The sequence below is a fragment of the Euprymna scolopes genome, chromosome 14 (genome assembly GCF_053919585.1).
Source record: "Euprymna scolopes isolate OS-2025 chromosome 14, ASM5391958v1, whole genome shotgun sequence".
Classification (NCBI taxonomy): domain Eukaryota; kingdom Metazoa; phylum Mollusca; class Cephalopoda; order Sepiida; family Sepiolidae; genus Euprymna; species Euprymna scolopes.
This window is the reverse complement of record NC_136495.1, coordinates 34,469,883-34,487,942: the sequence shown is the minus strand read 5'-3', so window position 1 is coordinate 34,487,942 and position 18,060 is coordinate 34,469,883. Positions and strand designations below refer to the sequence as shown.

Sequence of the window (18,060 nt, the reverse complement as noted above, 5' to 3'; positions counted from 1 at the left end):
GGTAAGAGCCAAGACGTTTAGTTGTTATTAAAATTTTCTGATTTCAATCTTGTCTTAAAGTACTTATTTGAACGAATATGAAACTGTTATGGATGAGGAGGCATTTAATAATTTAAGAATCCATATTTCCTTGGCTCCCCATGAGGATAGAGTTACATACAAGGGGGGGGGTTAATGTGGGGAAAACCCAGCTCCTAAAAAATTCTAATTTGGAACAAACTTTTTTTAATCACCCTCCATACTTTAGATAAATCTCTCCTTCACTAGTCAAGGACAAAACAGATTAAGTATTGTTACTTTTTATTTATTATTTAATAGCCTGAGTGGCCAGCGTTGTTCGGGTGTTTGTAGGTGTGTGTTGAGCAAAAAAAAAAAAAAAAATTAAGTGGTAGTAGGCAGGTAGGCTCGAACCCGTACCGTGATGGAGAAAAATAACGTGAAAAAAAAAAAAAACCAAAGAAAAGGGACATTTTTGCCGTTTTGTCCATCGCCAAATCGGAAGTGGCGCAGGTTTAAATTAAGGCTAGTCAATCCAAAAGAGGTGATGCTTTTCGAAAATATCGACGAAAAAAGTTACTCCTCCTTGTAGAAAACTATTGATATTATTAATGAAAATATTTGTGGATTTTAAAATGAAGCTAAAATCTATAGATCGTGCACCCACAAGTGTAATTTTACATTTGCAAAACATATGCACGTATTATATTATACAACAGTTCCATAACAAAATATTTAGAGGTTTTAAAATAATCGAAATCGAAATTGGTAATTGTATCGGAATCGAAAATTTAGGATGGAATCCGTAATTGTATCGGAATCAGGAAAAATATTGAAATTGTCCCATCACTATTATCGATGTTCAAAAACACACATCGCGGATAACAATAATCATTTCATGCTCCAAAACAACGAATAGAAAAGTTGTTATAAATTATCATGAATTTTGATTTGACCCAATATATATATATATATATATATATATATATATATATATATATATATATATATATATATATATATTTGTGTGAAAGTTGGGGACATCGAAAAATACATTTTTTCCTCCATTTCGTCATCACGATAGTTTTCGGAAGTCAGCTCAACTTGAAGACACGCAATTCAGAAACAAATTAAAGTGACATAGATTTTCATTAAAACGCCATACATGACAGGGTTTAATTTGTCTCTTTCTTTCTATTTTATTTTCTTTACTTCTTTTGAGATTTAAGGACATCGAAAAATACGCTTTGATGCGATTATTAGTCGTTGCATCACCTTTCGAAAAGCAGCTCGACGTGGACGCACGTGGTTAAAGAACAAGTTTGATCATGTGTGTAGAATTTCTGGAAAAACATCGTGTCTGAAAAGGTTAAATTGATCTTCAAAAAGCTGTTAAAAAAGTACTTATCTATTATGGTTATAACGTTCTTTGAACGATTTGTGTGTACAAGATTTGTTGCTTGCCTGCACACATTAGTGATCCCCCCCGAAAAAAACCCAACGCACTCCAGGCAATAACATCATCTACTTACCTGTCATGGCGAAACCAGTATAAATTTCCAAATTTACGAAAAATGATCCAGTAGAGGTGCAATATGTATTTTTAATAATAAAAAAAATCAGTCACAATTACGTTGTGAAACGCGTTGGTTTAAAAATGGCGGACTCTTAATTTGCTAGTCTAAAGTTATCTTCCCTTGTTTGTCATACATTAAAACATACAATAAAATTTGATGATTTGATAAATTCTATTTTCACTTGTAATTATATTTTACTCAGTTATTTTTCTGTAATTCTTAGAATCTACACCAACTTTTACATGACAAGTAAGTTTTCACTCGAAATGCACTGGTCCAAAAGATCACCAATGCAAACTTTATTAAATTTATTAAAATTCATACAAATTAATTTATGGATCAATTAGATATAAGGCAGCACAGAACGAGCAACAACCAGAAGGACACAATTTATTTTAACACCGATATTTTACTTTGGATTTCCGATTTTATTGCTTATAATAGATTATGATAGAGCGCAAAAAATACAATTAAAAAAAGGACATTTTCAATACAATCCCGTATTTTTCAAAAATATTTAAAACATATTTTATTATATATTATATTTATTGACGATTCATTTATATTGTACAATGATTTTTCTTAAATATGTCAAATCTTAATTTAATCTTATGATATCTGTCACGTGATCAACTTAAAATAGCATCAAAAAGAGGCAAAATCGTATGAGGTATTTTCTTTTGATTATTCTTAAAAATCAAACTAATTACAAAAAAACATAAATAAATAAAGAGAGATTGATCGTTCCTGCTGTATCTGCATAAAATAAACATTCCGTCAAGCCACATTGAAGAGTTATGGTAGGACGTAGCAGCTATCGGTGGATGACTCTGTGTCTTGTATTGAACAAGGTGTGCGAATTCTGCAATGAAGGTTTTTCTCCTCATTATGAACTTTCTGATTTCTATCAGAGCAATTGTTATTAATGTCTGAATTGCTAGTATTTCTTATGATCATATAAATAATATTTACTAACTAGCAGTTTTCTCCTCCAAAAAAACCTGTGGTGTTCCCTGGAGTGAGTGACAACAAGTCTCTCCAGATTTCTACTACTCGCCACCTCTTTCGATGACTGTTGCAAATTAATTTGCGTTGTAGCTATTTGCCAATTTGCCATTGGTTTCTCGCTGGCAACAACCATTAGTCTTCACTGGAATTTGGATGACACTAAGCCTACCCAAGGTCCCAGTTCTGGTGTAGGTGATTAACTTACAATTATACGGTTTCAGTTTTCTTCATTTCATGTGATATTTTTTCATGTTTTTAGTCGCGTGCAAGCGACTCTATAAGTCACTCCGTCGGTCGGTCGGTCGGTCGGTCTGTCCGTAACACTTTTGTGCTTGGCCTTTTTGGTTAAGATCAAAAGTCTGTAGTTAATAGATGCTGTTCTTAGCTTTTTAAGCTTTTCTTGGCCAAGATCAAAGTGTAGTATCTGTTCCGGCAGATGCTGCACTTAAGATAATTTGTACCAGTCAATGAAGGGGAAACCCTCTATACTGGGACAATTATTATTTTTGGTAACCAGAGTGCCCCCTTTTTGCCTACTTTTAGGGGAGCTGGTTTTTACCTCACATTAAAAACGGCCTTGTGCCTAATTTGCTCAGTGGGGGAGCAAATAAATACCATCTGTTCCGGCAGATACTGCAAGCAAATACCATATGTGGGGGCAATCCCACATATAAGACCTTGGTCAATGTAGGGGAAACCCCTCATACCAATTGCCACTATCCAGCTCCCCTACTACCCGGGGAGTTGGTCCCCATTTCCTCTTCACTCCTCACATTATAAATCAGTTTTGTGCCTAATTTGTTCGGTGGGGGAGCAAATAAATACAGCTTTTCTTGGCCTGTTGGCCAAGATCAAAGTGTAGTATCTGAGTATCGGAGAGGTGCGAGTCCAGCCTGGCTGATCTGATGGCTAGATGCGGTCTGGTCGACAGGTTTCGGGTCGAGCATCCAGGGCGGGAGATGTGGACGTGGACCAATAGTGTTTCCTCCTATCCAAATACTTATTTGGACAGGATGTTAGTTAGGAGAGGCGAAGTAGACTTCTTATCTTGTCCCACGTTCACTTGGCTAGGCCAGACGGACCATAAATTAGTTATGGCCCGGCTGAAGCTAGGAAATAGGCCTAAGTTAGCGGGGTACTGGAAGTTAAACACCTCCCTTCTGGAGATACAAGACTTCCAAGATCAGTTAAGAGAATTGATTAAAAAGGCACTAGTGGGGGCGGTTACCGGGAGTAAGTGGTGGTTAGGTCTCAAAGCCAAGATCAGAAGCTTCTCCGTCAAGTATGCCCAGCGCCTCGCACTAGATAAGGCCAAGACGAAGAAGAAGCTAGAGCAGAAACTAGCCCAGGCTACGGGGGAGGGTGATAGGGTTAGTCAGGAACTAGCTAAGCAGGACCTTCTACGCGAGACTAGCAAGCGTTACGAAGGCCAAGTAGTTAGAGCTAGGCTTAGAAAGATAGGCAACGAAGCAGTCAATTCTGATGCAGACGTGCGCCGTGAGGTTTCTAGGCGTGGCTCGGACAAATACATTGCAAAAATCAAACATCCGAATGGACGCACCCTGGAATCGACTCGGGAGATCTGCGAGGGGTTTCGAGAACATTTCGAGGAGCGTTTTACGCAGCAGCCCGATCTTCCGGTCCTTGAGTTTAGCGACTATTTGGCCGACTCTCCCCGCCTCGAGGCGGCTAGAGCGGCTAGTTGCGAGGGCCGGGTGACGGAGCGGGAGGTCTTTACTGCGCTGAAGCAGGTCAGCTGTGACAGATCGCCAGGACTTGATGGTCTGCCATACGAACTGTACTTGAGGCTGTCGCCCATGCTTCTGCCTCTTCTGACGGATATGTTCAACCATTGGTTTGCTCAGGGATCCATCCCAGGGCAGGTGACCAAGGGAGTGATCACATTGCTGAAGAAAGGTGACGGGCATGGAGGGGAAGAGTTAGACGACTACAGGCCCATAACTCTGCTAAACACAGAGTTGAAGATTTTGGCCAAGGTCCTGTCGAATCGGCTGCAGGTTGTTATCGACGAGTTGGTTGAACCGGAACAGAACTACGCTGTGAAGGGGAGATCGATTCAGAACAACTTGCACCTGATCCGCATGATCCTAGAGGGGGGAATAGATGACGACACGGAAGCCGCGCTGATAAACTTAGATCAGTCCAAAGCTTTCGATAGGGTCGACCATCGTTTCCTGGCATCTGTCTTAGAGGCCGCCGGTTTTAAACCGGACTTTTGCAAGTGGATCTCCATAATGTATCGACAGCCCATGGCTGTCGTGCAAGTGAACGGAAAGCGCTCGAAACCCTTTGTTATCTCTCGGTCGGTTCGTCAGGGTTGTCCGCTGTCGCCCCTGCTTTATGTCCTGGCTTTGGAGCCTCTTCTCCGCAAGCTGAGACATGGGGAGGCAAATTCGGCCCTGCGCGGAATGGCTCTGCCTGGCGGCTCAGCTGCTAAGGTATCCGCGTTCGCCGATGATGTCACGATCTTCGTGTCGGGCTTCAGAGACATTGAGGTCGTGTCGGAGGCACTCACACAGTACGAAAGAATTACAGGGGCCAAGATAAACCGCAACAAGTCGGTAGGACTGCGGTTGGGCGCATGGAGTGGCAACGCAAACCTCCCTGCGCCCTTCAGCTGGACAGATGGCCCGGTCCGGATCCTCGGCGTGTGGTTCGGACCGGGTCTCCAGCTTGACAAGAATTGGTTGGAGGTACGGTCAAAGGTGGAGGCTGCAGTCAATTCGTGGCTTCCTAGGAAACTTTCCTTAAAGGGTAGAGCTGAGGCGTGCGCCACTTACGTCTTTCCTCTCATCCTTTACCGACTGGCCGTACTTCCCCTGCCTGCACAACACCTAAAAGCTCTTGTCGAACTCTTGTCCTCGCTCCTTTGGGACAGAGGAAGACACTGGGTGAGCAGACAGGTCTGTATTCAACGTCCGTGTGAGGGAGGCTTGGGAATGCCGGACTTGAAGTGTCATCGAGATGCTGAGAGGCTGGCCTTCCTGAGCCACTATATGCAGGAGGACCAACCGTGGCACCCCGTGGTTACTGCCGCCTTCCCCGACCTCGTTCTCGACCCTTCCATCGAGAGCCGTCGCAGGCCGCGGGGAGAATCTGCCTACATGAAAGAGTGCCGAGCCGCGCTAAAACGACTACCAAGGTCCAGTGACCTTGTGACTGCTACCCGTAGGGAACTCCACAGGGATCTAGTGAAGGAGGCCGCTGACGACCCGCTATGCGCGCGTTTGGGGTGGCAGCAGAGTGAGATCCGCTCCGCGTGGAGCTGGGCACCAGGTTCGAGTCATCTGAACAATTCGGAGTTCTCTCTGACCTGGCGATTGGCCCGAAATGCACTTCCACTCAACAACATACAATGCAGTTCTGGGTTTCTGGAGTCGCCTGATTGTCCCCGTTGTGGGACAACGGCTGTGGAAACTACGGATCACGCTTTCTTCGATTGCCGCGAACTCCGCCAGTACTGGTCGTATGTCAGTGGGGTGACGGCTCGCATCGATCCTGAGCATCCTCACCCAATTACTGTATCCAATGTTGTGGACAACGTGAGGCCGCCGTGGGACCGGGAAAGACAAATGGTCTACGTTACGATTCTGGCCGTGGCGAGAATGGTGATTTGGACGTCGCGTCTGCAAGGTTGCCGGGGGGTGTTGTCTTTTTCTGATCAAGATCTGATCGCGTTCTTTAAACACCAACTACGGGTGAAGATCAGATGTGATAGAAGAAGGCTGCATCGCGCGGCTTTTGACAGAAGATGGATACATGTGGCAAGTCTGTGTGTACGAAGAGGAGCCAAATTTGAATACGTGTTCCCCGCCTAGGTGTGGAACGCGCAGTTCTGTAAAGTTAAATTAAACAAGTAGTCTCTCAGCTAGCTGAGTGTGTGTTCCATCCCTCCCCGATTAGGAAGCCTCCAAGATCCCCATCCCCTCTTACCTGCAATTCTTGTTTTCACCCCTTCCTCTAAATTTTACCCATCTTGGAGAAAAAGAAATACAAACTAACCTCCATCCCTTACCCACAAAATTTTCTTTTCTCCATTCACCCCCATCTAGAGGGCATCCCCACCTAGAGACTGACCCGCAGAAGCGAGGTTCCTTTTACAAACCTAGTGGAACGGGCAGTCTATCAACTAGACGGGGTTGGGAGGGTCCTACTAATCACCTTTTTTTTTTTTTTTTTTTTTTTTTTTTTTTTTTTTTCTTCCCCCTCCCTCGACACAAATGAATTATTGTTACCATTTTATTGTTATCTTTTTTGTTTTTACACGTCAATAAAAAATGTTTTAAAAATTGGGAGTTACTAGGACGTCCCCCAATATGAAAGGGTGAATGCGGTATTATGGTGAAAGAAGATACTAGCTGGGAGAAACTTTTGACTTTGTTTAGTTCTGGAGTGACAAGGATGACCAACGACCCCCAAAATCCCTCCTTTTGAGTTGGCCATGTGCCTAAGTTTTTTGTTCATCGTTGATTTTTTTTTTCTGTATTTTTTTAACATGAATAAAAGATTTAATATCTCAAAGTGTAGTATCTGTTCCGGCAGATACTGCAAGCTATGACTAGCTATGACTAGCAAAGACCAGATGTGGGGGCAACCCCACATGCCTGACCTTTAACCAGCTCCCATTTCCCACCTCTCGGGAGCTGGTCCCCTTTTTCCCTTCCCCCTCCCTTCACTCCTCACATTAAAAATTGGCCTTGTGCCTAATTTGCTCGGTGGGGGAGCAAATAAATACCATCTGTTCCGGCACATACTGCAAGCAAAGACCATATGTGGGGACAACCAAACATATAAGACCATTGCCCTTGTGGCAACCAGTTATTGGTCAATATAGGGGAAACCCTTCATACCAATTGTCACTATCCAGCTCCCTTACTCCCCGGGGAGTTGGTCCCCATTTCCCCTTCACTTCTCACGTTAAAAATCGGCCTTATGCCTAATTTGCTCGTTGGGGGAGCAAATAAATACCATTTTCTTGGCCTTTTGGCCAAGATCACAGTGTAGTATCTGTTCTTACTATATGCTGTAAGTATTGTGATATAAAGTGGGGGATCATCTTTTGTATTAATTTAATGTAAAATGATCACCCATTTTACAACCAGTCAGTCTCAAAACCATTCAAGTCACTCTCGAAATCATTCAAGTTGTTTTTGAAAGATTCCAGTTATTTTTTTAAGCATTCAAGTTATTCTTAAGGTCATTCAATTCGTCCTTAAGTTCATTAAAGTCATTCTAAGTCATTTACTTTTTATTTATTTAAGTCATTTCAGCCCATTTTTCGGTCATTTTAGTTTATCTTTAAGAATTTCATGTCAATCCTACATTCACGCATTCATTCATTACACGAGAGCACGCGACAAATGGCTATCGGCCTTGTTGTTTTACTGTTTTCCTTATGCTGTAGCTTATATATGTCCGTTTAATGTTCGTAGGAATCAATTTCTGCATTCAAGGTTTTCCGTAATATTTAAGCCATTTTCATTATTGTTATCTGTTGAATGTTTTCAGTAATCTCTCTGATTCCAATCTCTCCCATTCTTTTTTCAAAATTTTTCGGGACTGTTCCTAGTGCTCCGACTATTATTGGTGTTATCTTGATATTCTTCATCTTCCATATCGCTTTCAACTATCTGGCCGGTTCCTTGCATTTCTTCCGCTCCTCTGTCTACTAGATATTCATACTTTAATCTGCTAGGACTGTGAAATCTACGATCTGGCGGGATTTGTTTGTTTTTAACTATTATGACATCTGGTGGTCTTGCTTGGGTGGGTTTATCTGCTTGTACGTCCATGTTCCATGAGATTTTCTGACTTCCGTTTTAAAGTTATTCTACCGGTTTGTACTTGTACCATTTTTCTGCGTGTTCCAGATGCAGTTGTTTGCATAATTTTTATGTACTACTTCCCCCCCCCCAATTGATCGTACCTGTTCTTGTATTCATTTGGGATAGTGTGATGTATTCGCTTATTATGTGGCTCATTGTTTCGTCTCTTTGTCCACAGAGTCTGTATTTTATGTTTTCTTGTGGTTTGTCAACCTTTGCTTTGATGTGGGTAGTTCTTTATCGCGTCATATTATGCAACTGTTATAAGGAATCCAGTTTCTCTGTTTGGATTTTCTTTTTGTAGTCATGTCCAAATGTTTTCGTTAGGTGTATCTTTTGTCATCCTTATGAATCGTCCGTGTAGCTGTTTATCTTCCCATTAGTCTTTTCGTCTTATCCGTAGCCTCTGTTTTCTATCTTGGTCACTTTTTCAGTGTCACTTCCTGCAATAATTTATTTTCTGTGTTCTTCATTATGTATTTTCTAATTCTATTTTTTGTGTCATTCAGTCTTCTATACAAACCAATCCTCTTCATCCTTTTTTCTTTGTCACGGTCAGTGTCATCCTTTGGACGTAGTGCGTTGTTAATGTTCATAAGTTACCTGGTCTTCTGGTTGAAATGTCTGAGTTCTTTTTTTGCGCATTCAATAAATGATCTGGATATTCTTACTAATGACACTACCCATGCGCTTTTACCTTTTATTCAATTTTTACTATACAGTTTAATTTCTAGCAGTTTTCTTGTTCTTCTGAAGGACTCCTTTCAAATTTTCTCTTTCGTATCTGTTAATTCATTCATTCATTCATTCATTTAATTGGCAAATAATAAACGCATAAGCGAATGCTATTTATAATTCATAATTTGATGATGTCTGCTTCCAGAACTCGTAAATATTTGTAGGTGCCATGTCTACCTAGTGCCCCTATCTCCACTTGGCGGGGTAGTGCCGTGCCTTCTGTTGCCTCCAGCTTTCTTCTACTCATAACTAGTTATGTACACTTTTTCATACGGATATTTTTGCTGAAAATGTTGGTTGTGATTATTAGTGTCTCTAATTCGTTTTCAGTTCTTTATTATCCTCATCGTTTCTTAGTTGTTTCACGACGTTTCGGCCAACTATTCTTCTGGCCTTCGTCAGGTGATAACCGTGACGGATAGGAATGCAGAATCTCCAAACTGCATCCTCAGCAATTACTGCCATCCGTAGTTGTTATCGTCTCACCACGTTTTGGCAAAGTAAGCCTCTGACAGAGGAATAGTTGGCCGAAAGGTCGTGAAACAACAAAGAAAAGATGAGGATAATAGTCCGCAATAAAAATAAAATTAAAAAATAATACTCATCTGAATAAATTCCAATTAAATAATATATATCGTCACTGTACATTAGTTGGTTCATTTTTTCATCCGTATTAGTGAATTTGTATCCGACTTTGCACATTTTTTAGTATATTGTTAAGGAGCATCATGGCTACCATGAATATTAGTGGTGATAGGGGATCCCCCTTAGAAAATACTTCTTTGTATTTTAATCTCAATTATGTATTGTCCATCAGCAGTAAAGTTCATGCTTCCATGCTCTCATTGCATTTTCAATTAAATTGATAATATTGTCTGGTATTTTGTATATTCTCAAGCATTCTATGCTAGTGGGGTCCAATTGTATGCAATGGCTCTATTCTTTTTCCGACTTTTAACCTCATCCATGATCATTTGGTTAATGTATAGTAGAATATGTGTTCTTTTTCTTTTTTACCATCCTTTCTGTTCCTTGGGAAGTAGTCCACAATTATTATTATTATTATTATTATTATTATTATTATTATTATTATTATTATTATTATTATTATTATTATTGGTGGTGGTATTTTTATAACTTTTCCTACTATATTTAAAATTTTCACTTTACTATTCTCATTTAATATTTTATTATTTTAGTTTTTTTACTTTTCACAAATATACATATATATATATATATATATATATATATATATATATATATATATATATATATATATATATATTAGCAAAAGTACCCGTCCTTGACTGGGTTCAAAAACAGCCTACAGAAAATGGACTCTGATTTATGAAAGTATGACAGGTTATGAAAAAGAAGGGCTGTAAAGAGATAGCTTCGAATTTGGGGGTATTAAAACCAAAGCAAAATATGATGAAAGTAAAAATAAAATAGATAAACCCCATAATTTATTATCCCATACCTGTTCACACTGAAACACTTATCATAATATTCTGTGGATCTATATTAAAAAAAAACTTGTTAAACTTTGTGGCATATTTCCATTCTATAGCGGTCAGATGCTAACGAACACTCCATAATTGTATTATACCATATTTCTTCAAACTGAAACATAATTATCAAAGTATACTTACGCATATAGATATGAAACGTCTTATTAAAATTTGTGCCTATTTCCATTCAACGGAGGCCAGGCGCGAATGCAAACCCCACAATTTTATTATACTATCCCTATTTAAGTTAAAACATACTTATCAAATTATTCTTATGTAGATCTATATCAAAAACACTTGTAAACGTTTGTTTTTAATTTTTTAATTTTTAATTTCCATACTTTGTGGACCAGGCGCGAACATAGGCCCCACAATTTTAATGAACCACCGTTCTGCCAGATCAAACATACTCATTCCTGTGTCTCGATACATCTTCTATCATTATATGTAATCAGTTTTTTAAAATAGTCAACCATATATTCGTGACCAGACACACACACACACACACATTCAGCTTTGTATATATATATATATATATATATATATATATATATATATATATATATATATATATATATATATATATATATAAATGACAAAAGTCTATAATTCCAGTTTCCAAACGCCCGTTTTTCTTAAACATCTTGAAATTTGGAATATAGACTTTTTGTCATTTATTCGTATATGCTCGGTAGTTACATCGAGTTTCATAAATTAAAGGGTTAGTATAAATAAACGGTGAAATACAACTGACTATATTTTAAGGTTAATACGAAACAATAACCATAAAATAGAGACTAAATGAAAGAATCCGAAACTATCTACGGAGCCTGTAACTTTTCTGCTTTCTTTTCCAAACAACAACCAACAACAAACATGGGGACGGTCGAAGGTCAATCCTACTTTAACGTTGCACAAATCACACTCAAGATGTCCGATCAATACAATTAATATCATCTAACAAGTATATTATTATTAATGGACTTCCTAATCATATCGAAGACCAACAAATTAAATCCATGCTGCGGAACTTAAAAATGTACAACCACCCATAGTAATAGAACAGCGACCACAACCCTAACTATATTAACATCTTTTAGTGCAATCAAAACCAACCCAGCTTTCAATTAAAACTTACTAATTAGATATTCTTATTAAGAATTCTTATAAATAATCAGTTTTATTAATAATTCATATTATTAATAACCATTCTCATTAATAATTATAATTAAAAGATATACAAAATATCATTCATAAATACATATGCTGACAACAATAATAAAATTAGGTTTATCATCTAGATTCGAAATGTAGTTGTAATAAACACCACTTCTACAACTCTTAAACCGCTGGGGGGGGGAACAACAACGTCATCTATAGTTTTTAATGCCCCATGGGATGGTGCAACTCCAACTATGATGGTCACGTGCGCAGATCATGATGTTATAATCATAAGATTACTCTCGCCGTCTTGACATTTATATGAATGTTAATTTCAACTGTATTTTTCGCTATTTACGTTGGCCGTGTGGTTTGTTTCTTGCTAATGGAGTCAGAGATGGCTTCGTGGCCGACTTCAAATCTCCAGAGTGACTGTAATCGTAACTCCCTGCACTGATGATTACCGAAAGGATAAAACACTAGTTTCTGTAGTTATTAAAAATAATTATATATATATAGTCATCCACATACAGTACTGGTTCGCAGCTCATCAGTGCGGCTAGACAAGCAACTACCTCAAGCTAGGATTGAAACCCGACCGCCTGTAGGAGGTTCCTAACCATTACACTAATCGGCGGCTGCTGTGTGAGTCGTGAATTAACGATGTTTTGACATCGTCCGAAATACCTAAGTTCGATTTGTTTACACAAAAAGCATCGCTTTATACATTAATGGTAATTTGTGTATCACTTCGCAATATGCTCAACTCAAGATGAGGAGCATTATAGTCATCCACATACAGTACTGTTTCAATACTTATCAGTACGGCTAGACAGACAACTACCTCAAGCCAGGATTGAAACTGGACCGCCCAAATGACAGTCGGACCTTTTAACCATTGCGCTTTTCGGCGGCTGCTAAATTAAGTATGTGCATAAGTTTATAGATTCTTATGCGCAGGATTCTCGAAGTTAATGAACCGATCATTACGAAACAGCTGCTGGGCGTAAAAGATGATAATGTGTGCTATATTTACTTTAAAACGAAAAGGTGTCAAAATAGAAGCACTTAGTAAACATTCAGAAAGATCCAGCTGTTGCTAACTTTTTAAGATATCAGACATAAACTAATAAATACTCCCAAAATTGTTATCCGTATAATATTTGAAAATTCTCTTAATGTGTGTGCAATTACTTAATTAGATTGACCACCAATCTATGCCCCCTTGCACTACCTTCACAAAAACACTCGACTAGCTACAACCGCTATATATGATTCCCCATTTTCTCTATCTGTGCCTAAATCTAAACGCAGATTTTATAAACAAATTTACTTTCCAGAACTGCTCGACTTTTGAACACTGTTCCGATAGCCTGCTTCCCGATTGAATACAACATGATAGCCTTCAAATTCCATGTAAGCAAGTTTCTGTTAAGCCATCCTCATAAATATTCAAATTCTACCCAATTTTTACCAGTGATTAATACACTACGACCTTACATTAGTAAACAATTATCCTAAGGGACCTTCGGGCCTTCATAAATGGTTATTTTCAAGTAAAAAACACAACAAAAATAACAACACTAAAATAAGTGAATTGTGCCAATATTATGCGGATTAAAAATTCAGTCAAATATGCATGAAAAAAATTCATTCACAAATGCATCATAAAATTCAGTCAAATATGCATGAAAAAAATTCATTCACAAATGCATCATAAAATTCACTCAAATATGCATGAAAAAAATTCATTCACAAATGCATCATAAAATTCAGTCAAATATGCATGAAAAAAATTCATTCACAAATGCATCATAAAATTCAGTCAAATATGCATGAAAAAAATTCATTCACAAATGCATCATAAAATTCACTCAAATATGCATGAAAAAAATTCATTCACAAATGCATCATAAAATTCACTCAAATATGCATGAAAAAAATTCATTCACAAATGCATCATAAAATTCAGTCAAATATGCATGAAAAAAATTCATTCACAAATGCATCATAAAATTCAGTCAAATATGCATGAAAAAAATTCATTCACAAATGCATCATAAAATTCACTCAAATATGCATGAAAAAAATTCATTCACAAATGCATCATAAAATTCAGTCAAATATGCATGAAAAAAATTCATTCACAAATGCATCATAAAATTCAGTTAAATATGCATGATAAAAATTCGGTCAAAAATGCATGATAAAAATTCGGTCAAAAATGCATCATAAAATTCAGTCAAACATGCATGATAAAAATGAAGTCAAATATGTATGAAAAAAATTTATTCACAAATGCATCATAAAATTCAGTCAAATATGCATGATAAAAATTCGGTCAAAAATGCATGATAAAAATTCGGTCAAAAATGCATGATAAAAATTCGGTCAAAAATGCATCATAAAATTCAGTCAAACATGCATGATAAAAATGAAGTCAAATATGTATGAAAAAAATTTATTCAAAAATGCATCATAAAATTCAGTCAAATATGCATGATAAAAATTCGGTTAAAAATGCATGAAAAAAATTCGGTCAAAAATGCATGATGAAAATTAACTCAAATATGCATGGTAAAGAGTCAGTCAAATATGAATGTTAAAAATTCAGTCAAATATATATGAAAAAAATCAGTCAGGCATGATAAAAATTCACTTAATGATGCAGAAAAAATCAGGTAAATATGCATGATAAAATTCTGTCAAATATGTATGATAAAATTCACTCAAATATAAATGACAAAAATCAGTCAAACATGCATAATAAAAATCTAGGCAAAAATACGGATTAAAAATCTAGGCAAAAATTACTGAATTATTGTGTAATGACTAAATTTTATAAACTAGATAGTTAAATAAGCATATTTGCTTGAATCTAAATATCTTTTAAAACACATTAAGCATATGATCTGATTTTATACATTTAAAAATATTTATTAATTAATTAACAGATTTTGTTTCAAGTAGAAAACAAACTATTAACATAATTATATGTTTACTTTAATCTTCAGACGAGTAGATAAAATTGGTGCAAAGCTATTACTTTCAGTATTATTTGGATTTATCTGCTGTTCTCATCTTGGACGCCATTTTCACGTTTTGCTTGATGTAATCTCCGACTTTACTTCAGATGTATCTTGTCGAACGCAGGAATTTGTCCTGCGAACTCAAGAATCAGGACGTAATTTTGAACGGTACCTTTATTTAATTCACATAGGTGGTATGTTCTGTAAGCCATGACTCAATATGGAATTATTCCTACAAATTTTCGGAAACGTTTACTTATATATATATATATATATATATATATATATATATATATATATATATATATATATAGCACTTGAGAGATGAGCTCAAACTCACGATGGTCATTGAATGTGTTTACTTATATATATATATATATATATATATATAAATATATATATATATATATATATAAGTAAACGTTTCCGAAAATTTGTAGGAATAATTCCATATATATATATATATATATATATATATATATATATATATATATATATATATATATATATAGCTCGGAAGCATATATATATATTTATACTCATAGAATATGAGCTTAAAATTTAAGAAAAAGATACAGTGTTTACCGATGTATTCGAAAATTCAAGATGGCGTCTCACACCCTCTTTAATACGGTGAGTTTGGGAAAAGGTGTTATAAATAAAAAAACTATATAAAATACTATTAAAACCCGCCGAATATATGTCAACCTATGTCACGGTAACATATATTGAGCGAGTTTTAACAGTATTTTATCCGGTTTTTTATTTATAACACCTTTTCCCAAACTTACTGTGTTAAAGAGAGAATCAGACGCCATCTTGAATGTTCCAATACATCGGTAAACACTGTATGGTTTTCGAGCTGAATAAACATGTTACATTGAATAAAAACACGAAAAATATATCCAGTTAGGTAGAAAAGTAACTTATCTTGCCTTTGATAACATTTATTTGTTATATATTTGTTTTTTGACAACTTTTTCGAATCTATGTGTACAGTAATACAAACCCTAAGTTTTTATATCCTTTTTTTTTAACTTCCTTTACTCTATGACTTTTAATTACTTTATCAATTTTTAATTGTGATTTTCCATGTCTTATTGACTTTAGCAAATAAGGTGTAAATCATTATAACTATTTGCTAATATTTTCTCCCCTGAAGAGATGGTAGACACCGAAATCCTATAGGATAAGGAGTTCAAATATTTCAAATGTATTCTTTTTCTTACATAGAATAATAAAAATCTTTTGATCTGAAACTCAAACATTTCATGTCATAAATTTTTAAATTCATTGAATTACTCAAATTTGATTTATTTGCTCTATCTTGTATATTGAGCAATTCTTATTTAGGTGGGTTAGTACTCATAGAATGTTACTGACAGTAATATCTTGTAAATCTTATAATCACAGGTTTCCATGCCAGCTGATTATTGGATAATTTTATTCTGAAGTATATATATATATATATATATATATATATATATATATATATATATATATATATATATATATATGATGGACTCTCCCGTGCATTTCGACGTATGAGCTTCCGCCACAACAATTCAGTTGCTCTAAAATCCACACAGATAATTTGTTTACAGTGGTGAAGAACCAACCACACTTTCTGGTATTACTGCTAACCTTTTTCGGCGCAGATGACTGCCACAAGACAGAGTATACAGTAGACTATAGGTCTTTACATCAGAGTAAATCTCTGTCAAATCTCGAGTCTGTAGACTGAAAATTGACAGAGTAGTTTTGTAGGGAAATATACACACACAGACAATTTTACTTTTATATATATATATATATATATATATATATATATATATATATATTAGGTGGACGCCCAGCGTTGCCCAGTCTTACAATATGCTTAAACATGATATTTTAATTCATGCAGACTGCGTATGTATTATTATATAATCAATCCTCTACTGAATATTATATATTCCGAGGAATAATTTTCCCGGCGGACTAAATATATATATTAAAATTGATTATATAATGTTATAAAGTGAATTAAAAAAAATTAATGCTGCAATATTTTAAGTTATAAAGTTATTATATTTTTTACTAGAATATCTTGTATTTTTCTTTTCCAGTTTTAACAAGTAGTCCTTTACTTTTCCATGTTTAAGTCGAACCATATTACTTTTCATGCTCTCATTTTTCTATTGTAATCCATGATTTTCCCAGGCTTCCAATAAATTCACTTGTTCTTTGTTTAATTTCAGTCTTATCTTTTTGCCCCCATAAACGTAACAGCCACGTATGTAATAACAATGTACGGTACTCGTCTGCTTTCAATAAAATCTCTCAGCTATCTCCCTTTCATTCCTTCATTCTGTCTGTTTTACTTATTACTTCTCTTTTCGCGACAGCAGTGAATTAGTAGCAACACTAATCGCTGAAGCGACGTGGTTGCTATAGAAACCAGTCATAAAAACGTTGCTAACCCCCTTACATTTTTTTTTCGATTTTGAACACCAGTACATTCATTATAAGTTTTATTTTACTAAACGAAAATGGAAAATGTTTTTTATTCAAAATATAGCTTATAAGGTGATCTACAAACAGTAATAATTGTTTAAAATTTGGTCGAAAAATGAGTGAGCAGTGAAGATTTAAAGCATTTCTAAATGACTAAACCTGCCACTTAAACATATATTCAAACACGGTCGTGTTCGACTGATGAATAAATAAATAATAGTTCATCAAATTCTGTCTGTGCTTGATTACAATATAACGTCAGCTGCTATTTGGTGTTTACGATAAATGCCATGGAAAACCAACCCCTTCTGATTAATGTTTAATTTTGAAATATGCAAAAAGAAATATTTTAAATCGTACCTCTATTTTTATCGTAAGTTAAACGTATTATTTATAAAAAATAAAAATAAAATGGCAAGGTACACCCGCGCTTGAACACGGAATCATTCGACCCGTAGCTGAACGCGTTTCCACTAAGCTATATTTCCAGACGTCAGTAAACCCGTTTTTTTTTTTTTTTCGTTTTTTTCTAAAAAGAAATTAGTTAGTGAGTTTGTTATTTCTCTTGCCGGTGCAACCTAAAATATTCCCCTGTAAAAATTCTTTTATGTATAAGAAAGAAAGGCTATTTTTAGGATCGGATTTTTTTTTTCAATTTTCGATACTTATCAAATGAATTTCTGTATAAAACATATCA

At 36.0% G+C, this 18,060-nt stretch overlaps 1 protein-coding gene and 1 pseudogene across 1 annotated transcript in view; one reads left to right on the top strand and one right to left on the bottom strand.

The window, feature by feature from the left end:
* Nucleotides 1-18,060, bottom strand: part of LOC145292940 (signal peptide, CUB and EGF-like domain-containing protein 1) — a 476,335-nt gene that overhangs the window by 445,908 nt on the left and 12,367 nt on the right. The gene's annotated exons all lie outside the window — the stretch shown is intronic.
* On the top strand, nt 7,571-7,722 carry LOC145293481 (U2 spliceosomal RNA; annotated as a pseudogene).